We start from the raw sequence: 26,328 nt of genomic DNA, 5'->3' as shown, positions 1-26,328 counted from the left end.
TCATTTCCATTCTTATTTGTATTTCTTCCCTCAATCTCTTTATTTTGGGTTTAATCTGTTCTTTTAAAGTTTCCCATTGTTGAAGCTTAGATCATCAATCTAAGGTCACTTTTTAAATTTCTAGTATTGGCATTTAATGTTATAGATTTCCTTCCTGTTACTACCTTAGCTTCATCCCACACATTTTGCATGTTGTGATTTCATTATCTTTCAGTTAAAAATATTTTCCAATTATTGTGGATTTTTTTTCCTTATCTCATCTTATTCAGAAGTATATCATTTAATTTCCAAAGCTTGGGGATTTTCTGTCATCCTTTATTGCTTTCTATTTAAATATTCTGGTTAGAGACCATTTTTTGTAAATGAATTCAAGCCCTCAAATTTATTGAGAAATGTATAATGACACATCATATTATCTGTCTTGGTGAATGTTCCATATGTATTTGAAAAGAATGTGTGTATTATTGGTGGTGTTCTTTAAAAGTCTGTACTAAAATATACTATTCTGGTTTATTGTGCTGTTTAAGTTGTCTACATCTTTACTGATTTTTCTGTGCACCATTTCTACCAATTACAGAGACAAGTATTGAATCTCAGCCTATAATTTGTGGATTTGTCCCTTTTTCCTTTCACCAATTTTTTGCATTGTATGTTTTGCAACTCTTGTTAGGTGCATACATAATTAAGACAAGCCCTTTTAATTCTTTTTGTTACTTATAATAATTCTCCATTCTACAGTCTATGTTGTCATGTTAATATAGCCACTTTGTCTTTCTTTTTTTTACTGTTTGAATGGTAAATATTTTTTCATCCTTTAGTTTCAGTCTGTATCTTCACATTTTAAAATGATTTCTCAAGGATCATGAAGAAGTGGATAAAGTGAACAAAGTGATACTAGTATTGAAATTCAGCCAGTGATCAAAAGTTGTCCAGAACTGGATGGCTTCACAGGGAAATTCTAACAAACATGTAAGGAAGAGTTGATACCTATCCTCAAACTATTCCAGAAAATGAAGGTGAGGGAACACTTGTAAACTCATTCTACAAGACCAACATTAACCTAATACCAAAACCAGAAAAAGACATGTCATGAAAAGAAAATTGCAGGCCAATATCTATCATAAACATAGATGTAAAAATCCTTAACAAAATATTGGCAAACCAAGTTCAATGCATGAAAAGAATCATTTACACCATGATCAAACAGCAGTTATTCCGGGGAGGCAAAGATGGCTCACATAAGTATCACACAAGTATCTGCACATGAGTCAATGTGACATACTAGATGAACAAAAGATAAAAACCATATAATCTTCTCAATAGATGCAAAAGAAGCATTTGAAAAAACTCAACAGCCATTCATGGTAAAAATCTCTCAACAAAGGTGGTGTAGAGGGTGCATATCTCAACATAATAAAGGCCATTTATGACAAACCCACAGCTGGCATTATACCCAATGGTTAAAAAAAAAAAAAAAAACCCTGAAAGCTTTTCCTCTAAAATCAGGAACAAGACAAGATGCCCACTCTTGCTATTTCTATTTAACAAAGTATTGGAAGTCCCATCCACAGCAATCAGAGAAGAAAAGCAAATAAAAGTCATCCAAACTAGAAGGGAAGAAGTTAAATTGTTAATATATATATATAAAGTCTCCATGAAAAAAACTATTAGAACTAATAAATGGACTTAGTAGAGTTGCAGAATACAAGATTAACATACAGAAATCTGTTGCTTTTATAAACACTAATAATGAACTATCAGGAAAAGAAAGCAAGATAACAATTCCATTTACAATCACATCAAAAAGAATAAAATAATTTAGATATAAACTTAACCAAGAAGGTGAAAGACTTATACTCTACAACCTATAAGATACTGGTGAAGGAAATTGGAGATGATACAAGGAAATGGGAAGATACCCTATGTTGTTAGATTAGAAGAATTAATATTGTTAAAATGTCCATACTACCTGAAGCAATCCATGAATTTAATGCAATTCCTATCAAAATGACATTTTTTCATAGAACTAGACCAAATGAACCTAAAATTTGTATGGAACCTCAAAAGATCCTAAATAGCCAAAGCAGTTTTGAGGGAAAAAAGAACAGTGTCACATGTACCAGGCGCTTTTTGTCCAGATTATACTACAAAGCTACAATTATCAAAACTATGGTACTGGCACAAAAACATATCTCAAAAGGAGAGCCCAGAAATAAACCCATACACATATAGTCAAGTAATCTGTGACAAAGGAGACAACAATGGGGAAAATACAGTCTCTTCAATAAGTGATGCTGGGAAAATCAGAAAGTTACATGTGAAAAAAGTGAATTTAGAATATTTCCTCATGTCGTACACAAAAATAAGCTCAAAATAGATTAAAGACCTAAATGTAAGCCTATGCTTAGGGACTGTGAGCTTCACAAGTGTTTTTCAGTTTTCTTCTCCCTTCTTAAGTGGGACAGGATGGCTACAATGAGCTGGAGTTTGGTGGTTCTCTTTCTCAAGTCAGTTAGGCTCAGATAATTAAACCATCAGATTGGGCTCTGGTTAACTATTCTCACCTCAGGGCAGGTGATGTTAGGAAGAAGAGTGCTCTGGTGTCTTTCAAAATGATTTCTCTTCTGCTCCCCCTGCTAGAAGTTCAAGGGGATTTTTCTCTGATACTGTGGGAGTTGATCAACCTCCTAGGGGAGCTCACAATATTGTGCCCCCCACCTCCCACCTATAACTGGTCCCCCTTGAAGTTTTTAACTCTCAAATTGTCCACCCTGACCCTCCATCAATTTGTTAATTGCAGTTCAGGTTTCCCTGCCCTGGCACTGGTTCCTGCCATGGTTTCTGCTTGAGTCTCCAGTAACTTATTTTCTGTATTTACCTGTTGGTCTTTTGAGTCTTGGAGGCAGCAATTTGCTCTATGTTCTTCTGTCTCATATAGATCCAAGAAGAGTGGTTGAATTTTTTCAGTCTGTGCCGCTTTTTACTTGTTACAATGGAATGGTGGCTTCTAAGCTCCTTACATGCAAGATCGGAAACTGCAGTTTTTGAAAAGTTTAGTGAAATCCAAAAATATTTCAAGACACTGTTTGCTAAAACATATTGATATATATTGCACTTAGAATGTATGTTTTACCTATACATGATTTAAAAATTTATTCATTAGTCTTTTGTTCAAATTCATTAGTTCCCCAAGTTATGCAGATCTTCCAAATGTTGATATATTTCATTATACAATTTCATGAATTAACCTCAGAAAAACTTCACTGTATGTTCATAAGAGAATGAGAATGGAAAAGTCAAGTAATAACATAGTATTATGAAATTAGATTTGGCCTAGTGGGACCTCTGAAACAGTCTTGAGGACACCAAGGATTTCATGACCACACTTGGAAAACCATTTCCCCAGCATCTACAAGATGCATTTTTATCTTATCACAGTCTCCTTTAAATACTATACTGCATCATATACGATGTAGATACTTTACAGCAATATACTTCCATTTCTTCCCTGAATCATTTGTATTGTTGTCCACATTTTACTTCTACATATACTGTAAGCTTGGCAATATATTGTTATTTTTGCTTTAAAGTGTCTATTATCTTTTTTAAAGAATATAAACTAAAGAAAAACCTTTAAAATGTTAACCTATATATATATATACACCATTTCTGGCACTATGAATGTCTCTCTACTGATGGAACTTTCATTCACATCACTTGTCTTTTGCTGAAGGAACTTCCTTAAATATTTCATGTAGTGTAGGACTCTTAGTTATATACTTTCTCATCTTTTATTTTTATTTTTTCTTTTTCTCTAAAAGTATTTTACCCTCAACTCTGAAGTTTTCTTTTTGAGGGGTTGGGGCTGGGTAAAGAATTCTAGATGATACTTTTTTCTTTTTCTTACAGAAAGAACACTTAACATGAGATCTACCCTCTTGGCAAATCTTAAAATGTGCATTATTATTGCTCACTGTAAGTACAGTGTTGTATAGAAGATCTCTAGAGCTTATTCATCTTGTGTAACTGAAACATGATTAGTAACTCCCCATTTCTCCTTCATCCCAGCCTCTGGTAACCACTATTCTACTCTTTGATTCTATGAATTTGACTATTTTTGATACCTCATAAGTGGAATCCTGCAGTATTTGTGTTTCTGTGTCTGGCTTACTTCACTTAGTATGTCCTCAAGTTTCACCCATGGTGTCCAGAATTTCCTTCTTTTTAAAAGCTGACTAGTACTCTATTGTATGCATATACCACATTTTCTTTACCCATTCCTCTGTAAATGGGCACTTAGGTAGTTTTCACATCTCGGCTATTGTGAATAGTGCTGCAATTAACATGGGAGTACTAATATTTCTTTGGGATCCCAGTTTCAAAACTTCTGGTTATATAGCCAGAAGTAGGATTGCTAGATTGTAGAATCTTTATACTATTTTCTACCAACAGTGTGCAAGGTTTCCGATATCTCCACGTTCTTGCCAACGCCTGTCATTGTTTTCATTTTCTTTATATAGTTTAAAGTTATGTCTCTGCTCTTTCCTAGCTTGCATGATTTCTGACATGTAGTCTGCTGTTTTACCTTTGTACCTTTGGCTTCTTTTAAGATTTTCCTTAATCAATGGTTTCCAGCAACTTGATTATGATATAGTGGGTGTAATTTTCTTTAAGATTATTCTTTTTGATGTTCATTGGGCTTCTTGCATTTGTGGATTTATATTTTCATCAAACTTAGAAACATTTTAACCATTATTTCTTCAAATACTATTTCTGACACTCCCCCTGCCCTTGTCTTTTCTCAATTTCTGGGACTTCATTTTTATACATGGTAGAAACTTGTAAGCTCACTGATGCTCTGGTCATTTTCTCCCTCTGTGTTTTATTTTTAATTGTTTTCATTAACATATATTCAAGTGACTCACTATCTCTTCTGAATTGTCTCATCTGTTAATTCCCTTTTGTGTATTTTTCTTTTTAAACTTCAGATACTATGTATTTCATCTCTAGAAGCTATATATGTGTCTAGAAGCTGTACTTGTGTCTTTTTTACATTTTTCACTTTTCATTATGTTCATGGCTTATACTGGTTCTTGAACATATGAAGCATATTTATAAACTGGTGTTTTAATTTCTTGTCTATTAATCTCTTTCATTTCTCTGTTTCTATTGAATGGTGTATATCCAATTAGAGATCGTATTTTCTTGCTTTTTTAAATGCCTCTTAATCTTTTATTAGGTACCAGACAGTTAGATTTTTATGTTTTGGGATGATAAATTTGGTTATGTTACTTCACACATTGTGATATTCTATTATGGTACACAGTTAAGCTACTTGGAATTGGTTAAAACATCTTAAAGCCTTTAAGCTTTGTTAGGGGAGGTACAAAGATGTACCACTTGAATCTAGTGATAATTTACTCCCACTACTAAGGTGGTACATTCTGACAACTCTACTAAATTTCCCATGCATTTTGATGTTTTTCCACTGTTGTTTGGGGGGGGGGGTCCTCCCAAATTCTCAGTCCTGTATGAGCTTCAGAAATTATTCTGCCAACTTCTCCAGTGTTACTTTCCATAGCCTCAAAAGGTTTCCTTCCTCTCACAGCTAATCCAGAGACTAGTCCCCCACCTGCCCTGAAAATCTCTAGAGCTCTCCTTATTTAAGGCTTCTTCTTTTCTGATAATTACCTTCACTCAGCAAAACAGTGAAGTTCTTTTGGATTCCTCCTCACTACAATATGGCCTGGTAATGGCTTCTGAGGAAACTAGGCAATTTAGGGTTTAACCTCATTTGTTTCCATTTTAGGAATCATAATCCTGATCTGCCTATTGCCCGATCTCTGGAAAATATTTTTTCATATATCTTATCTAGTTTTCTGGTTATTTAAGGTAGGAAACTAAATTAGGTCCTTATTTTTCTATCCTGGCCTGTAGTAAATGTCCCATCCTATTATTTTAGTTATGTTTGAGAAGTTCATTATAAATATCATAATTTTATTGATTTTGTTCCAAATGTTACAGATTTTAATTATTTCCAATTTATCAGAATTCTTGCTTTAACAAACATGTATTGTACATGAATGTTTGAATTAGTGACTATTTTGTTGGGATAGTTTCCCTAGAAGGAGAATTACTACATGAAAAATTTAAGCACTTTCTATGCTCTTGATACACATGGAGCAAACTACTTCTTAGAAAGCATGTGCCAATTGATAGGAATTCCATCTTCTACCAATAGCTGACATTCATGGAGCTATTTAACGTCTCCTAAGCAACGTTATAAGAATGTTCACAAATTCTAATTTGTTCCATCTTCACAATAGTGAAGGCCTATGTTAAAGATGAGGAAACAGGCACGAGATTTAAAGTCTTAAGTCGCAGCTGATAAAAGATGGGCTGAATATTCAAACGCAGGGCAATGAGGCTTCAGAGTCTCCACTCTAACTTCTGCATTATTCTACTTTCTTAAAAGCATTGCTATCATTTAAAATGCCTTGGAAATTAAATACTCACAAAATAAGATCTCTTTCAATGCGATTACTGGTAGAATTGAAATTTTTTTGGTGTTTCATAGTCATCTTATTTCTTTTAAAAGCTACCTATTTGTGTCTTTTGTCTGGTAGGATATAATCTTTAAGCTAGTTGTCCTAAGTCAAGAAATCTGAAGAAGACACTATGGAGCCATGAACTTCTAGAATTCAGTCTGTCATCAGAGCAAAAATGACTTAAGATTCCAGACTCTGGGGTTACTCTGCAGATAGTGAAATTCTGGCTTTGGTCACTAGGGTCATTGCTATAGTGAAGAAGACCTTAAAGTTTCTACTCTAGGTGGTCACAACAAGTTTGCAGAGTGGGTAGCACAGAAAAAGAAAATGAAGGGTTTTCAAATGTCCTCAAGAGTAAGTGGCTTCAAAGAGAACTTGAAATAGTATCAAGGGTAGCCAACATTACTCTTTGGAAAACATTTAATTTGAGTATCATTTGGTCAGTAGGCAACCAAAGACAATCTTTTAGAATGTTTTAATTTTTAAGGCTATATTTATAGTACATTTTGACAATTATAAGGAATTAGTTTTAGCTTAAAAATAGCCTTGAAGCCAACATTAATGTACTTCAAATTCTTTTCAAGATTTTTGCTCAGTACAAACAACACAAGGAAAGCAAATGTAAATGCTTTTACATTGCATAGAAGTGGTAAAAATATTCAGTTACAGTTCCTAAAGGGTTTTTATTCTATATTAGCCAATTCGTGTTAACAAAACAGTCTTTTAAAAATAAATAAATGTGTAAAGTCAGTAATTCTACATGTAATACAAACTATTGATTAATTCACTGTCTCCCAAGAACACACTATAGCTGTAAAGTGTCTTAACAATCCCTTCCTTTGACCACTCACTGAGAATTATTTTCTAAAATTTTATCTGCAACTTTGCTCTTTGAAATTACATTACTAAGAATTAAACTTAGTCCTATTATATGTGGTGGTGAGTCAATTTTCTCCTGCTTTTAAGGTTTTCTTGTTTTCTTTGGCTCACAACACTTTGACTATTTATCTAAACGTGGATCTCTTTGTGTATATCCTACTTGGAGCTAGTTGATCTTGGATGTGTAGATTAATGTATATCACTGTATTTGGAGAGTTTGTAGCAATGATTTTTTTGAATATTTTTTCTTTCTCTTTCCTTCTGTTACTCCCATATATGTAGATGCTGCTACTCAATTGTGCCTCAAACTTTCCTGAGTTTGTGTTCATCTTTTTTTCTTCATTCTTTTTTTTTTTCCTTTCTATTTTTTTTATTTTTTTCATTTTGGATAATCTCTCTTGATTTTTCTTCAAGTTTTCTGATTCATTCTTCCACCAGGTCAAATGTGCTATGTTCACTCTAGGCAATTTTTCACTTCAGTTGTTGTATATTTCAACTTTAGAATGTCCATTTGGATTTTTGGTAATTTCTGTATACTTATTAATTTCTATATTTAATGAATTCTGCTTTCCTTTAATTTTTTAGGCATGATTTCCTTTAGTTCTTTGCATATATTTCTAATAGCTTCTTTGAAATCTTTTTCTGCTAAGTTCAACATATGGGGCCCCTCAAAAGTATTATCCAGTGCTTGATTCGTTTTTTTGTTTATGGGTCACATTTCCATGTTTCTTTGAATGTCTCACTTTTTCATAAAAATTAGATATCTTGTATAATATATCTGTTTCTGTGTCACCCTGTGACTTGTTATTATTGCCTGTTTGTTTGTTTAGTGGATTGCTTGCATTAATTCTGCACAGTCTATTTCTCCTAAAGTGTGCAATGTCTGATGTTAGTGCTTAGAATTTTTTTCTCTTTTAAAATTTTAAACTTGGAATCCTAGTAGTTTCTCCTGGGTCGACACCAGTTAGTCTTCAGCCAGTGACTGATTAGGGATTATGATTAAACCTTTTGAGCCAGTAAGACTTCCATCCACTTCAGGAAGATTTCAAATCTGCACTGCTTTTAGCCAGGGATTAATAATCCTCCAATTGCTCCAGAGTGGATTGACCCTAGTATATGTGTACAGTCTTCCAGACTACTAGGTATGAGTGTAATGTTATTAGGGCCTTTTTTTTTCTGTCTTTTTTCTCATGTCATTCCTTGTTAAATTTCTGGCGAGTCTGTTTTGTTTGCTGCAATTTATATCCAATAGCTTCTCTAATTATATACTACTATGATCTCTAGTGAAGGGAGAATGCCTTTAGGCAAAAATTTGCATACTCTTTATTCCAAATTAAGTTGCCCGCCTCAGGCAGTGCTGTGGAGCTGACAGTCCTCATCTTGCTTCCCCACTAAGTAGAAGCTCTATTAGCTGTGTTGGAGCTGAATGGGGGAGAGAGGATAGGTCTACATCTCCCAGAGTGACTCCTTTGTTCTAAGAGGGAGCTTGGGGAATGGCAATCCCGTTAACCTAAGTGGACTGGAACTTCTGCCCTATGAGTAGATGATGGGGAGAAGGGGTGACGATGGAAGCCCTAGTCTCTCCGGCCAGCAGCTCATGGCTTGACATAACTGACCTTGATACATCTTTTATATTATGAGTGGGAGCTGGGTAGATCTTGGAGACCCTATCTTCTAGGCTGTACCCTCCTGGACTATATCTTCTGAAATCTCTTGGGGTTGGCTATAAGGGAACGACCCACGTGAAACAATTGACTTTTAACTGAGAAGTTGATGGGGAGTTGGGAAGAAGGTAGCCAGCCTCTTCTGGGCCTCATCCAACCAGCATAAACCTTCTGAAAAACTGAGTAGGAAGTGGGAGACAGATGATAGGAGCAGTTTGTGGCTCAAATGCCACAGATTACCACTGTTCTTACTGATATTCTGTAAATTTTTGAATAAATAATTCTCAATTTATTGCTTGTCCTTGGGTCCATTTCCAGAGACTTTAAACAGTTCTTTGACAGTTTTCACCACTTAAATGATTCTTTGCTGGAGAGAGAGTCTGCAAGCTCACATGGCATAAGTTTCATCAAGTTTTCACACTTGATGTTCAATCCCAAGGCTAGGAATTGGGACATTCATTCATTCATTCATTCATTCTCCTTTCTTTAACCTACTTGTCTCTTCCTTAGTTCCTCCCATAACCTAGAAGGCTTAGTGCAACCTCTTTTCTTGTGAGATCTTCCTTAAGATAAAGTCATATAAAAAGAGCTTTTAGAATTAAAAACAAAAAACTCCAAGAAACCCCAAGAATAATAATAAAAAAATTTCTTTTGCAATAATTTTTTTCAACATGACTGTTATACCCTAAACTAAGAAAGTCCAATTTCACTTGAAATCTGAGCAAGGATGTTACTCAAATCCAGCATTAAATCTTTTTCATAAAGCACAGGAAATGCTTTCATTCAACATAGGGAATCACAGGACATCATGATTTAGGGGAATGAAGAATTTAATCATTAAACATAGCATAGTATCGATGATGCAGGCTTAGATAAAATATTAGGCAGATTAATTTTAGCTGAGAGGAGGTGGGAGATAATTTTGAAATGAACTGTGCCAAAATTGAGTAGATGACTCACTTCTGATGCTGCAGGTCTATAAAAAGCCCAACTCCTGACTCAGTTGGCTGGGCATCAACAGATTGGTGACTCAGAAGTAATCAGAAATGATTATTATAGGAAGAATGGTGGGGCAGATTGACTAAGAAAGTAAGGCTGACCCATGTCATGAAATGACAGGTCATCTACTCTTAACATCCCTGTTTTTATTCGTGACACTAGCCTTTCCCCAGCCACATGAAATTGAAACGCCAATTACTTAAATATTTTTCTTACATAATAATTGAAGCATACCACAGTATCTATATTCAGTAAGAAGCATACTTATAAAATTAATATTTGTACACTTACCATACTTAATAACAAAAGCTTTAACATTAACTTTGCATATTTCTTTGGACTAGTGCCATAGCTAAAGTGATTCCTGAATCTTATTTTTATTATTTATTTGCTTTTTAGATTTTCTCACCTTTAAGTTTTACAAAAAGGGAAATTTTCTATGACATAAATTTTTCTAACTCAACATTATTGTTATACATTTCCATCCATGTTGTGGGTAGCTGTAGTTCATTTATTTTTACATTTATTTTAATTTCTTTTGAGGTATAATTCATAAACCATGAAATACACCTGTTTAAAGAATATAACTTACTTGTTAGTAAATTCCCAAGGTGTGAACCATTATTGCTACCTAATTCCAGAACATTTTTATCACCACAAAAACAAAACAGAAAAAAACAAAACAAAACTCTTACCTGTTAGTCTTTTGAGGAATCTCAATACTATTTTCCATAAATGCTGCACCAAACTACAGTCCCACCAACAGTGTAAGAGGGTTCACTTTTCTCCACACCCTCTCCAGTATTTATCATTTGTGGACTTTTTAATGACGACCATTCTGACTGGTGTGAGGTGATACCTCATTCTAGTTTTGATTTGTCTCTCTCTGATAATTAGCAATATTGAACATTTTTTCATGTGCCTATTGGCCATTTGTATGTCTTCACTGGGGAATTGCTTATTTAGGTCTTCTGCGCATTTTTTTTTTGACTGCATTGTTTGTTTTTCTCTTCCTAAGTTGTATGAACTGTTTATATATTCTGGAAATTAAGCCCTTGTTGGTCTCATTTTTGCAAATATTTTCTCCCATTCCATAGGTTGTCTTTTTGTTTTGCTTATGGTTTCCTTTACTGTGCAAAAGCTTATAAGTTTAATTAGGTCACATTTGTTTATTTTTGCTTTTATTTCTATTACGTGGGTAGGCTGCATATGCTCCAGCAATCCCACTCCTGGGCATATATCCAGAGGGAACCTTAATTCAAAAAGATACATGCACCCCAATATTCATAGCAGCACTATTTACAATAACCAAGACATGGAAATAACCTAAATGTCCATTGACAGATTATTGGATAAAGAAGTTGTGATATATTTATACTACTCAGCCTAAAAAATAATAAAACAATACCATTTGCAGCAACTAGTATGGACCTGGAGATTGTCATTTTAAGTGAAGTCAGCCAGAAAGAGAAAGAAAAATACCATATGATATCACTTATATGTGGAATCTTTAAAAAAAAAAAAAGACAAATGAACTTATTTACAAAATGGAAACAGACTCAGACATAGAAAATAAATTTATGGTTACCAGAAGGGGTAGGAAGCGGGAAGGGACAAATTGGGAGTTGGAGATTTACAGATACTAACTAATATATATAAAATAGATAAACAAATTCATACTGTATAGCACAGGGAACTATATTTAATACTTTGTAGTAACATGGTGAAAAAGAATATGAAAATGAATATATGTATGTTCATGTATGACTGAAGTATTATACTGTACACCAGAAATTGACACAACATTGTAAACTGACTATACTTCAATAAGACATATATACCCCCCCAAAAAAAATCTTCTTACCTGTTAGCCACCACTCCCAATTTCCTTCATCACCCAGTCCTGGCAACCGTTCTGTCTTTGGATTTTCCTGTTTGAACATTTTGTATTATGTCTGGCTTGTTTCACTGACTATAATATTTTCAAGGTTCACTCATGTTGTAGCAAGGATCAGTACTTTTTTTCCTTATGGGTGAATAATATTCCATTGTATGGATACCACGCCATTTCTTTGTCCATTCCTTGGTTAATAAACAGTTGAGCTGTATTCACTTTTGGTCTATTATGAATAAAGCTTCTATAAATGTTCATGAACAAGTTTTTTTGTGTGGACATATACTTTTAATCCTTTTGAGAATATCCCTAGAAGTAGAATTGCTAAGTCACATGACAGCTCTCTTTTTAACTTTTTGAGGAGCTGCAAACCATTTTACAAGGTGACTGCATGGTTTTCTGTCCTACCAGTGAGGAATCATGGTTCTGATTTCTTAACATCCTTGTCATTCCTTTTTTTCCCCCATTTAAAAATGTATAGCTAACTTACAGCATGTGACATAGCGTCACACTGTGGTTTTGATTTGTACTTCCAATGAAGACTAATGATAGTGACTATTTGTCCATGTACTTATTGACCATTTGTGTATCTCTTTTGGAGAAATGTCTATGCAAGTCTTTTGACCATTTTAAGATTGGGTTACTTATCTTTTTAATGCTGCATTTTAAGTGCTCATTATATGTGGTGGATACTAGAGCCTTATCAGATATATAATTTGCAAATAAAACCCCATTCTGTGGGTTATCTTTTCACTTTCTTGATAGTACCCTTTGACTCATAAAAGTTCTTAGTTTTGAAGTATTCCAGTTTGTCTGTTTTTTTTCCCCTTGGGTTTCTTGTGATTTGGCTGCTTGTCCTCTTGAAGACTATTCTAATAAATAGATGCCTAATACATTATCATAAAAATTCATGTCTGTTTTCTTCTATGAGTTTTATAGGTTTAGCTGTTAAATGTATGACTTCGATCCATTTTGACTTAGCTGTTATATATGTATGGTATGACAGAGAGGTTCAAATTTATTCTTTACCATGTGGATATGCAGTTTTCCCAGCACCATTTATTGAAAAGAATTTTCTTCTCACCACTGAATGATGTAGTGGGTTGAATGGTAAACCTACAAATGGTTTGTAGGTTTGTACTACATGTTCTAGTCTCTAATACCTATGAATTTTGCCTTGTTCAGAAAAAGAATCTTTGCATATGCAATTTAATTAAGGATCCTGAGATAGAATTATCTTGGATTATCCAGATGGGTCATATAGTCAATGACAGGTGTCCTTATAAAAAATAGTAGAAGATACAGATGCACAGAGAAAGCAATGTGAAGATGATGGCAGATAATTGGAGTGACATACTCACAAGCCAAGGAAGGCAGCAACCACCAGAAATTAGGAGTCAAAGAATAGATTCTCCCTTAGAGCTAAGAGAGGGAAGGAGGCCCTGTGGACACCTTGATTTCAGAATTCTGGCCTCTAGAACCGTGATGGAATATATTTGTGTTGTTTCAAACTTCTATTTTAAGCCATCCAGTTTACCTGTTACAGCAGCAACATGAAACTAATATAAATGGTCTTAATACCCTTGTCAAAACTCAGTTGACCATATATAGATAGGTTTATTTCTGGATTCTTAATTCTAATCTTATAAATTTATCCTTAGGCAAGTCCTATGTTATCTCAATTATAGTAACTTTGTAGTGGGTTTTCAAATTGAAAAGTATGAGTCTTTTGACTTGGTTCTCCTTTTTTCAAGATTGTTTTGACTATTCTGATTGTCCTGTAATTCTATATGAATTTTGAATCACCTTGTCCATTTCTGTAAAAAGGCAATTGGAATTTTGATAGAGATTGCATGGAATATGTAGATCAACTTTGTGGAATGCTGCTATCTTTACAGTGTTAATCTCCCAATCCATGAACATGGGATGTCTTTCCATTTATTTAGTCTTAATTTTTTCAACAACATTTTGTAGTTTGATGTGTATATTTTACAGTTTATTAAATATATTCCAAAGTACTTTGTTCTTTTTAAGGCTGTTAGAAATGGAATTGTTAAATATTATTTTTGGATCATTCATTGCTAATGTATAGAAATATATTAATTTTTGAATATTGGTCTTATACTCAGCAACCTAGTTGAACTTGTTTATTAGCTCTAATGTATTACATTACATATTACATATCTAATATATCACATCTAGAAGATCTAATTTGTTGACATTTAATTATTTTTCCTATTTTCTTACCTTTATTTCTATAAGGCTGTTGTGCCTGTAATGTCACCTCTTTCCTGTTTTTAGGAATTTGAGAATTCTTGCTTTTTTGCTCAGTCTAGCTAAATATTTGTAAGTTCTATTGATGATTTTTAAGAAATCAACATTTGATTTTTCTCTATTTTTCTATTTCTCTATATCATTTACTTTCTCTCTAATATTTTTCCTTCCTTCAGTTTACTTTGGATTTAAGTTGTTCTTTTTTTCCCCTAGTTTTTTAAAGTGAGATGATTTGGTTATTAATTGAACATTTGTCTTCTTAATGTGGACATTTATAGCTATAAATTTCCCTCTGAGTATTGCTTTCATTATATCCCACAAGTTTTGGTATGTTGTGTCTTAGTCTCCATCACAAATTATTTTCACATTTCTCTGTGATTTCTTCTTTGATCCATTGGTTAATTAGGAATATGTGGCTTAAGTTTCACATACTTGTGATTTTCCAGTTTTCTTTTGTTATTGATTTCTATTTTCATTCCATTGTAGTTGGAGAAGATATTTTCTATGACTTTAATACTTTTAGACATCTTCTAGAGCATATACCTGGGATTTCTTTAGGAATATTGTTTTCAAAATTCTTTTGCAGTGACCTATAGAAGAAATAAGTTTTGTATAACAACCCAGAATATGTGTGTGTTTGTATGAATACATGTATATGTGTTGGGGGATGCATGTACTTTTATATCTGAAACAAAAGTGTGATGTGCTTTGTTATATTTTATTCAGTTCCGTTTACTATATGTATTCTACTGCATTTTATTCTATTTTATTTCATTTTTAAAAAGAAGCTAATTGTGACCCTCCAAATTTCATTCATATCCCATTAATGAGTATCAACCACCAATATTTTAGGTTAGTGCTATTCAAAATGCCAGTCTACAATGAGATATGTAGCTTGTATATCAAATACAAAACAACTGTGTCTTTAAGGTCCACTCTTTAATTCAGCCAAGTTGCTGTTTTCAGACTTCCTCAGAGAAGGAAGCATTGTGCTTATTAATCTTTTGGTGTAAGCTTCTTATCTTATTGCCATCTATTAATGTACAGTTTGAGAACCAGTACCTGTCTGTGGAACATACTTTTAGTAACACTGTCCTATACCTGGTATTGGTGGTACTGGATTTTGAGGTATGTGAATGTTCAGCTGTAAGATAACATCAAATTGATTTCCAAGATGGTTGTATTCATTTATATTTGCACTAGAGTTCCTGTTTCTGCAAGCCTCAACACCTAATATTGCAATTAATAATTTTTGCAAATCTATTGAGTAGAAAAGTATAACTTATTGTGAGTTTAATAGAAACCTCCTTGATTATTAATAAGATTGAGCTTCTTGTTTTAAATTAATCATCCATGGTCCTTATCCAGGATTTTACTGTTCAATATCTTTTGTCATTTTTGATTACATTTTCTTATTGAATAATAGGTGAAATGTTTTTCTGCTGCCATCTCTATAATCCATCTGCTTATCTACTTACTCCTTTTGGGTAATTAAACTTTGTGGATTATATGTGTCTCAAATACTTCAACTTTGTGGTTGTCATTTCTCTTTCTAGTGTGTATGTGTGTATACATATGTATTTGAACAAAAGGTAAATCCAAGCACATTAAATAGCTTTCTCCCTTTTATCATTACTACTTTGGAAGTAATATAAAATTTTCCTTTGTGTTTTTCTATAAGTTGTATTTTTATCCCTGTGTATCTAGAGTTGATTGCTTATGTATGATTTAAGGTAGAATTCCTAGGGAAAGTTTTTTATGATAACCAATCTTCATTGGGCAATTTATTGAAAGATTTTTTTTCTGCAGTGTTTCTTCTAATATATACATATACATCTCCATATAAGCTCAGGTTTGCCTCTGGCCTCCCTATTCTGCTCTATTGGTCAAATTGTATGCTAATAACATACTGTCTTAGTTACTGTATTTTAACAGTAAGTCTTGAGATTTAGTAGGGGCATTTACCTTTCTATATTTTTTTCATTGTTTAGACTATTCTTGCATCTTTGTTATCCTATAATAGATTTTAGAATCAGTTTGTTAAATTTCTCACAAATTCTATTAGAATTTTCATAGAAATTACTTTGAACATAGAGATCAATTAGAATGTGCATAACCATTCTGGACCGTATAGGCCAGCCCATCTGCCAAAAGATTTCTGTGGATGCCATATGGAAAAAAATTACCCAGAATTATCCAGCCCTGCCCAAATTCTTGGTCCCCTGAAACTGATAAAGAAAGTCAAGTTATTTTTGCTTTATGCCATTTAGGGTATGTTGTTAACAGTAGTGGATAACCAATACAGAATTTGATACACAAACATGAAGTGCTGCCACAGCAAAAACTTAAAACATATTGCATTGACTTTGGGACCAGGTGGGAGATAGAAACTGAAAGGCCTTGTGGAGCCTGTTTGTAAAAGCTGGAAGAAGGCTAGGAAATTTTTATTGGAGGCTAGGGAAAAAAGGCAACTTTTTAATGTATTGATGTGAAATTTGACAACTTGTCACTTATGATAACATGAATATGTAACTAATTAACTAATTAATATAGCTGAGGCACTGTCCAAGAATAATGTTGAAAGTGCCATTTCATTTTTTAAACTTTATATATTAAAGTACAGGTAAAGGGAAATGAGTGACAAAAGAAAAAACTCAGTTTTCAAGTAAAGTTTAGAGAAAATATATAGTAGACAAAAGTTTAGACAAAATATATTGTCCCTTGAAAATAAATATTTCTCATTCCCAGTTTCTCCAAAAGCTCTCAAATTAAGAAATGACATAGGGTAAAGATCATCTCAAGGACATGCCTGTAAAACCCTTTGTTATGACACTATGAAGATTTAAGGGCATGTCTCATAGAAGCTATCAACTAGACAAAACACCTTGTAGGAAATTTAAAGTTATTTTCAACTTAGCATCCCGACTCTTGTGCCAAGCTCAAGAAAGCCTTCTTGAGAGGTTTGTGATATGGTTTTTATCTAATGTAGAGAGCCCTACAAAGATTGATAGGAATCCCACAAAGTTTATAAAAGAATTGTATTAGTACCATCAACTTGGAATAAAAGGGACAGAAATATTTCAAACAAAACAAAAACTATGAGCCCTCAATTGTCTAAGAGCAAAAAGAAAGCTGAAAAGATTACTTAAGAGGCAAAAATAGGTTATTTATTATGGAAAATTAAAAAATGACTAAGAGGTGAATTCCCAGGACCTTGAGAGTAAGGCCAAAAGTCAGAGAACATTTCTAGAGACTAGAACTGGCCCCTAATCAAGACACTGTTAACATGTGCTTTCCTTTCTCCCTACTTTTTTCCAGCTTCATTGAGATATATTTGACACACAACATTGTAAAAGTCTAAAGTGTGTAATGTGATTACTTGATACATGTATGTATATATTAGGAAATGATTACCACAGTAAGGTTAATTAATACATTCATTACCTCACATAGTTACCTTTGTTTTTTAGTGAGAATATTTAAGATCTATACTCTTAGCAATTTACAAGCATACAATACTGTTAACTATAGCCACCATGCTGTACATTACAACTCCAGAACTTATTCATCTCAAAACTGGAAGTTTATATTCATTGACTACCCTCACCCATTTCCCCAAACCCCAATTCCCTGGCAATCACCAGCCTACTCTGTTTCTGTGAGTTTATTTCTCTTAGATTTCACACATAAGTAAGATCATACAGTTTGTCTTTCTCTGTCTGACTTATTTTCACTTAGTATAATGCCCTGAAGTTTCATTCATGTTGTCACAAATGGCAGGATTTTTTTTTATGGCTGAATAGTATACTGCTATATATATTATATTCTTTTATCTGTTCATCCTTTGGTGGACACTTGGGTGTTTCTGTGTCTTGACTATTGTAAATAATGCTGCAGTTAACACAGGAGTGTAAATATCTCTTTGATACCCTGCTTTCATTTCCTTTGGATATACAACCAGAAAAGGGATTGCTGGATCATATGGTAGTTCCATTTTTAACATTTTGAGGAACCTCCATACTGTTTTCCATGGTGACTGCACCAATTTACATTCCCTCCCAGCAGGTCACAAGGGTTCCCTTTTCTCCACATCCTCATCAACACTTGTTTACTGCTTGTCTTTTTGATGACAGCCATTCTAACAAGTGTGAAGTGATAATCTCATTGTGGTTTTTATTTTCATTTCCCTGATGATTAGTGACATTGAGCACCTTTTCATATAGCTGCTGGCTATACCTTCTTTGGAAAAATGTCTATTTGGGTCCTTTGCCATGATTACTTAGATTATATTTTTTGTTATTGCCTTTTCCCCTAGTTTTGAATTAGAGTGTCCATTGCAATTATGTGGTCTCTGTATTGCCATTGTGTATTGGGTATATGTGTACATTTGTGGGGGATGGTGCAGTATAGGAGTGACAGCCAGACAGTTTCTTTCTTTCCTTTTTTTTTTTTTTTTTTTCATTCACAAGTTATCAGTTCAAGGAGAACCATACTCAAGTTAGTGCACTGAAGGGTACCACCTGTACTTGGACTTGATATGGATGACAATAACCTGGACTTTCAGATGATGCTCCTTGGCAGGACTAGACTAAGGTGAGTTAACTTTGTTTTTTGGAAGCCTCAAGACACCATGTAAGAAGTTCAATAACTGAACTGGCCATGCTGGAGAGGTCACATTAAACTCTAGGCAGTTACTCCAGTTGAGTGCAGCCTTCCAACTATCACTGCCGAGGTGCTAACTATGTGGTTGAGCCATGTTGGACCATCCAACCAACCTATCCAACAGGCTGAATAGGAAAAAGTGACCACTTATGATGCATTATAGAACAGAAGAATCTCCCAGACCGAGCTTTCCAATTCCTGACCCACAATTGTGAGATATAGCAATGATTATTGGCTAAAGCTACTAAGTTTTTAGGTAGTTTATTACACAGCAATAGACGATGCCAACAGAATCCTTTAGATGTAATTATTCATGTACAAAATAAAACATATGCAACTGTATCTATTGTAACAGTGGAGCAATCTATCTTTCAAGAGGTAACCAGTTAAATTATGGTGTGTGTGTATATATATATACACACACACACACACACACACACACACACACACAAACACACATAGGAAAATATATGCAGTGGTTAAAAATTAAGGGAGCTTTTTATGTATGAATAAAGCAATATCTCTGGGATATTAAGTGAGGAAAATGCAGAACAGCATGTTGACTATGCAGCTGTTTGTGCAAAATTGAATGGGGCAGGGGAATAAAGTATTTGTGCACAAATATCTCTGGAAGAACAGGCAAAAAATAGTCCTGTCAGTTACCTGCAGGGAGGGACCCTGGGTGGCTTACAGACAAAACTGCCTAGGAAATTTTGTCATATACCCTTTTAGTCTATCATTTTTTTTAACATTTCTTAATTGAGGTATAGTCATTTTACAATGTTGTGTCAAATTCCAGTGTAGAACACAATTTTTCAGTTATACATGAACATACATATATTCATTGTCACATTTTTTTTTCACTGTGAGCTACCACAAGATCTTGTATATATTTCCCTGTGCTATACAGTATAATCTTGTTTATCTATTCTACATTTTGAAATCCCAGTCTGTCCCTTCCCACCTCCCGCCCCCTTGGCAACCACAAGTTTGTATTCTATGTCTATGAGTCTGTTTCTGTTTTGTATTTATGTTTTTTAGTCTATCATTTTTGCAGTTTGAACCAAACGTATTTTAAAAACAGAAGTAAGACACAGGTAAGATGGGAGAAATCTAGCTCAGAAGCTACAATGTGACTGCTCATTACCCTTCTGGCCTCTAATCAGAGGCACTTACTTAGTTGCAACTAATTTGCCTCTTGGTAGCAAACTTGATCTTACTGTTCCTCTGCTGAAAACACTTTACAAGTGCTTCATTTCTCTCAAGACAAAATCCAAGTTCCTAATTACATTAAGATTCAAGGTTTGGCTTCATTTGACCAGCCCTGATCTCCTATCACTACTTCCAAATTTTACCTTTTGGCAAAGATCTAGGTCCTCGAAAGCATGACTGTGATCACACCTTCATGATTTTGTGTATGAGGTTCTGACCGCCAGGAATTACCTTCTCTCTCTCTCCCTTCTGTCCTGGTGAACTCCATTAGATCCTTTTAAAACAATATTCTGTTCACTTATCATATACCAATAGGCATGAATCATTTACACATATGTAGAGTATTTTTGTCAATCTCATAGTCTACTAAAATTTTTCTTAATCTACACACCTATCCTCACTATTAGATTAGGGTCTCACTGATGGCAGGAATGATATTTGTGCCCCAGTTTCAAAGTCAGCACTGGCAGATGATACGTTCTCAGAAGCTGATTGCCAACAGAACTGTTATGGTTATATATGACAATTTTCTATCTTATTTTAGTTATCTTATATTACATTTGAAAATATTATCAGAACTGGTATCTTTTAGTGGTAGCATTACTAAAGGAGCATGTGTGTGTGTGCATGTGTGTATGTGTGTGTGTGTATATGTATATATATGTATATATGTGTGTATACATATATATATGTATATTTAGCATTTTTTTTTCCTTCGGACACTTCACATTCCTTTTTGACTAAACAGGCAGATGTTTTCTCTTGAGGCAAGATGACAAAGTAGCAAAATGTAATGTCACCTTTTGGCAGTATAGCTAGAGTTCAAAACAATGATAAAAGGGATCTGTAAAAAAAAAAATATGATAAACTATTTTCTCAATTATTCTACTACCAGAAAGATCAATTAAAATGTCCATTTTTCCAAGAATGTACTTGGTAATAGATAAATCCTAATTTACCCCCCCCCCCAGAAAGATCATGTAGGTGTCATTTGTTGCTGAATATCTATGAAGCAAGAGAACAGTTTACTTAATTACAGAAAAGATATAGTGCACATTTGTATATCATGCCTGGATGAAAAGATTTAGAGGGAACATTATCTTCTTGCAAAATCCCCTGATAATCGCCTTACAGTCTCATTTGAAAACTTGAAGTGTGGAAAAGTAGGTGTGCTAAACTTGTTCCTATTCTTTTAGTGACAAGCGAATGCTTTTTATAGTTTGTACTTGCTGTGAGCTTCATTTAGAGGTTCAACTGTTCCTGGTAACCAGTTTTGAATAACAATGGAGGTATCTAACCAGTCTGTGCCTGTCCTGGTGGTGATGGGGGAGAGGGGCATCTGTGTAGAAAGCACTTTCCTCAGTGCTTCCTACAGAGCTTGGGTATCTGTGATTGGGAATATGGAGTCTTCCCTATTTTATGTTAATTCACATGTCATTATACTGTAAGTGTATTTATATAGCATCATTTCCTCTTCTGCTTTTAATCAATTAGAGCCATGATTTCATTTAAATACCTGGATGCCTCATCAGTTCAGTTTTGCTGGAACCAAAGCAAAATGTTAAAGATCCTGATGATGGTGTTCTTCCGGAGCGAATTAGCACCTAAAATTGTTTTTTGTTTTTAAGCACACACTTGGCAGCTGCTTGACAAATACAGATATCATTCTGATTCTATTGTTATCTGATACTTACATATGTGTGTGTGCATGTGTGGGAATTACTAAGTCATTCTGATCCCGGTTCTTTATTAGCAAATGGATCAATTCTGTCTGCCCTTTTTCTTCTGGTGTCTCCCACATCTTGATGAGTGCCACCCTGGGTTTTCTGCCCTCATTTAACTCATTGAGGTCCTAGCTGTTTTCTAACTGACCAGGCCCTCATTCTGGTGCTTCCTTCTGTGCTGGTTGCTTTCTTGGTAGCCTCTGCAAGCCAGCTCCCATCTCATCCACCCAGTGTGTATGCAGCTGCTGTTTCCTGTGGGATTCACTGGGTCACCAATTTCCTTTATGCTCAGAAGGAAATCAGCTAATCTAATAAAGGGTTTACATAAAATTTTAGAAAAAGAGGGATGTTTGGGGTTAATTGAGACTGTGTTCCATTTCTGGGACAAGGAAGTTGAAGCCCAGAGAATGGGAGTAGCTTGCCCAAGGTCAGAGATTTCACAAGAGGAAGTCAAAGTCAGTTTTACATGCAGGAAGCTACAATTCAGGTCGTCTTTGTGTTACAGAGTTTGGAGATGATGATTACATAAACATTAAATCTCTCTTCCAACTTGGTTATATTCATCTTACTCCCAATTTTCTAAGAACAAAAGTTTAACTCCCAGTAAAAACTCATTGTTTCAAATCTTTTTACTGTGAACAACTTCATAAAATAGCCTCATAAATATTTTTATAGCACATTTAGTCTTATCTGTAATAAATTCCCCCAAATGAAGCTTAAGGTCAAAAAGGTACCCATTTTTACCTTGATAGTTATTGCCTAAATGCCACAGAGGTTTGACCAAGATAAGAAATGGGAATTTATCTAATATCTTAGTCAGTTCAGGCTGCTATGGCAAAATTTCATAAAATGGGTGGCTTATCAACAACGGAAATCGACTTCTCACAGTTCTGGAGGCTGTAAGTCCAAGATCAGGGAGTCAGCATGGTCGAGTTCTAGTAAAAGGGCCGTCTACTGGGTTGCAGACAGCCAACTTCTTGTGTGCTCATATGGCTATTGTAAATAATGCTGCAATGAACATGTTGGTACAGATGATCTCAAGATAGTGATTTCATTTCCTTCAGAGCTATACCCAAAAGTAAAACTGCTAGATCATATGGAAGTTCTATTTTTAAGTTTTTGAAGAACCTCTGTTCTGTTTTCCAAAGTAGCCATACTACAGAATAATTTTCAGTATAGAATTCATCATACTGTAAAAGAATAATGAAGCACAAAAAAATGGAGTTTGGATCAAGAATACAATAGTATTAGAAGTTACACTAATATAATTAACCATATTAATCAATAAAAAATCATATATTCACCTCAATAGATTCTCCCAAAAGTATATGATGAAACAATTTCTATCTTATCTAAAACCTATAGGAATAGATACTCCTCCCTGATGTGTTTATTATAAATTAAGTGACAGTTATATATACCATATGTATACATATCATAAGTATATATGTGTGTGTGTGTATACATGTATATATGTATACATACACACAGTCACAAATGTGTGTGTATATACCTTTCTATAATTCTGGGTATATATAGATCAAACAAAGCCATTATGCTTAATGGTTAACAGGAGACATCCCTATGAAATTATAAGAAGTAAAATATGTTTTAATTCTTCTACAAATTTTTATTTCTCTAGACTTATGAGCTGATGCAATGGGACCTAAGAGAAATAAGTAAAAATGTTAGAAGTTAAAAACATCATTATATGCAAGTATTGTGTCTAAATACTTGAAAAGTATCAACTGAAAACCTATTAGAAACAAGAGAATAAAATATAATAATAGTTCTAGCTACAAACACACACATGTATTACATCCACACTATATGTAATATATATAAACCAGATTTCAATAAAAATACCTAAAAATAAACTGAACAGTAAAAGTTTAAGTTCTAAATAAAGAGAACCTGAAACATCTACTCATGTATTTAAAAATTGGAAAGCTATACCTTGTTCTTAGAGAAGCCCCAAACTATAAAATTTTATAAAAGCAATTCTCAATTTTATTTATAAATTAAATGAAGCTAAAATAAACCTCAAAATTAAAACAAACATGAGAAAATTATACAAATTTTATTTGGAAAACTGTGAACAGTAAGACTAACTATAAAAGCCTCCAAAAAGGAAAATAATGAGAAGGGACCAACAGAAATAATCATAATGCTAAATTAATTAATTAAAATTTGTTTTTATCCTGTAGAAAAGATAGATATATGCGAATAGACCAGGACTTGGTGTTCTAGAAAGAGAACCAAACATAACAATTTTTAACAAAGTCAAATCAGTGAGAGAAGGAATACCCAGGCAGTCCCCACCTGATTTACTCTGGGCTTGTCCATATATTATGTTTCACTTGATTGTTTTCCTCTCACTCACTTTGTTGTGTGTCCTGGTCATTGCTTTTAAAAGTGATGTTCCCTTTAACACTGATTTCAATTCCCTCAGCAATTAGCTTAATGAGTATTTTCTTATCACATCATTAAAGTATTCATGTTTTCTAATGCACAGAAAGTGAGGTAAACAGGAAAGGGGGGACTGGATTAATTGGACGCTGCGGAGCCAGCCTCAGCACCAAAAAGGGATGGCTGGGCATGTAGTTTAAATCACCTGTAGCTTTGAATTCGGTGCCTACTCTGTAACAAAGGTGTACTCTGACCTGTTGTGCTGTGTATGGTGGCTCTTAGAGGGAGGGGGATGATCAGAAGACCCTGGACAGTAGGGCAGAATGAAAACCACAGACAGACATACTTATTTTCATTTCTAGAATTTCTAAGCCAAGTCTTTGAAACATTCCCTTCTTGGGAATTATTTCTAGAAATAAGAAAACTCCCAGAAAAATCCTTATTTTTGCTGTGAGGATTGTTTCAGTCATTGAATTAAGCTACTCATATGCACATACTAAACTTTATATAACGTCTCATAGTGCAATTTCATGTTCACTTGTTCACTAATTATGTAATAAAATTGCTGGAATAATTATCCAACTCATATTTTATTAATGCTTAATTAAAGATATAGCTTAAGTAATGGTGGCATATTGCAGCACTAGTGAACCAGAAAGTTATAATAAACAATACAAAGACAGAAAATTACTAGGTAGAGTAGTTTGGTTTTATGGGTCTTTTAGCTGAATTCATAAATAAATTACATCACTTTTGGATTTTTTTTGGTTCCATATTATCCTTTCTAAATGAATTTCTGCCATGGGTATAATATATTCATAAAGGTGGCTTTCATTGACAGCCTGGAACAGGTATCAACATGCCCTTTGGGTTTTTTCATAAATCCAGTTTTGGGATCTGATGTCAATAGTGGCTTAGGAATAAACTGAGAGAAAGATTGACAAAAAGTCATAAATTGAATAACCACAGGGACTTAGGTTTAGGGGTCTAAGGGGCAGTATGACCTATGTACAATTCTAAGCAGAATTAAACAGTTCTTCTTTTGTATTTTCTTCTCAGTCAAAAACATGGTTCCAAGTGAAAATTGTCCTCTTTGCTTCCAATGTGATTCTTCCCTGATCTTTTAAATCACCATTGGGCCCATGCACTGTGTAGTAACAAAAAAGTAAAATATTAAGGTGACCACATAGGCAAGGGCAACAAAAGTTTACTGTTCTAGGTTTATCCAGGTTGCTGCCTTATTTATTTCTATTGCAACTTGCAAAAGCAAACAGATTCTTTAGGAAAATAAATGGATCAAATAATGAGCAAAAAATAAAATTAAGTATTTTAGCTACAGAATTACAAAGTAGGCCTTATGATATAACTTTTCATAAAGAAAACCATTATTTGTAAAGTTATTGTCATGGACCTGTAATATCAGGGAATAATGTTCTTCATGCTGCAATTCAATATATGAACTTTGGGGAGAACCAAACCCTATCTGTTCAATTTCTCTCCTGAAGTATGAGGGCTATCTTCCCCTGAACTTCCAGGAATGAGGGAGAAATGAATTCATACAAGAGGTCGCTGACACTGAGCTCTTTGGTGTGTTCTACTCCATTATCCTTCAAACCATGTGAGGTATGAGGGAAACATGTCAAAGGAATGGAGAAGAGTTACAGAATTGAAAATATTTAGAAAAGCGAAATACTTACGCATCTCTCTGCAACTCCATGCATTGATGACTTTCAGTATTAACTTTGATTGACGTGGGTATGACTAATGTCCCTGCAAATGGAAGATGAAGAATATTTTATAACACGAGTAGCTGTTGAATAAGCTGCATGTGGCTTGATCCACAGTATCATCTTTGTAAGGACTTCTTGGCAACTCCTTCACCTAGTTAGCACAGCACCTTATGGTTTTATTCATGACTGTAGTGTTCACTGAAAACTCCCTTCATTATCACTTTATCCCCCTGGCTTTTTTTCCCCTCTCCCAGAAGTAAATTTTGCTTCCCAAAATACCTAGAATTTGGAAGATGATACACCGTCAGTATAGCCTTGCCATCCTTAGGAACC

The sequence above is a fragment of the Camelus dromedarius genome, chromosome 13 (assembly GCF_036321535.1).
Source record: "Camelus dromedarius isolate mCamDro1 chromosome 13, mCamDro1.pat, whole genome shotgun sequence".
In the NCBI taxonomy this organism is placed as follows: Eukaryota; Metazoa; Chordata; class Mammalia; order Artiodactyla; family Camelidae; genus Camelus; species Camelus dromedarius.
This window is presented reverse-complemented; position numbering follows the sequence as displayed.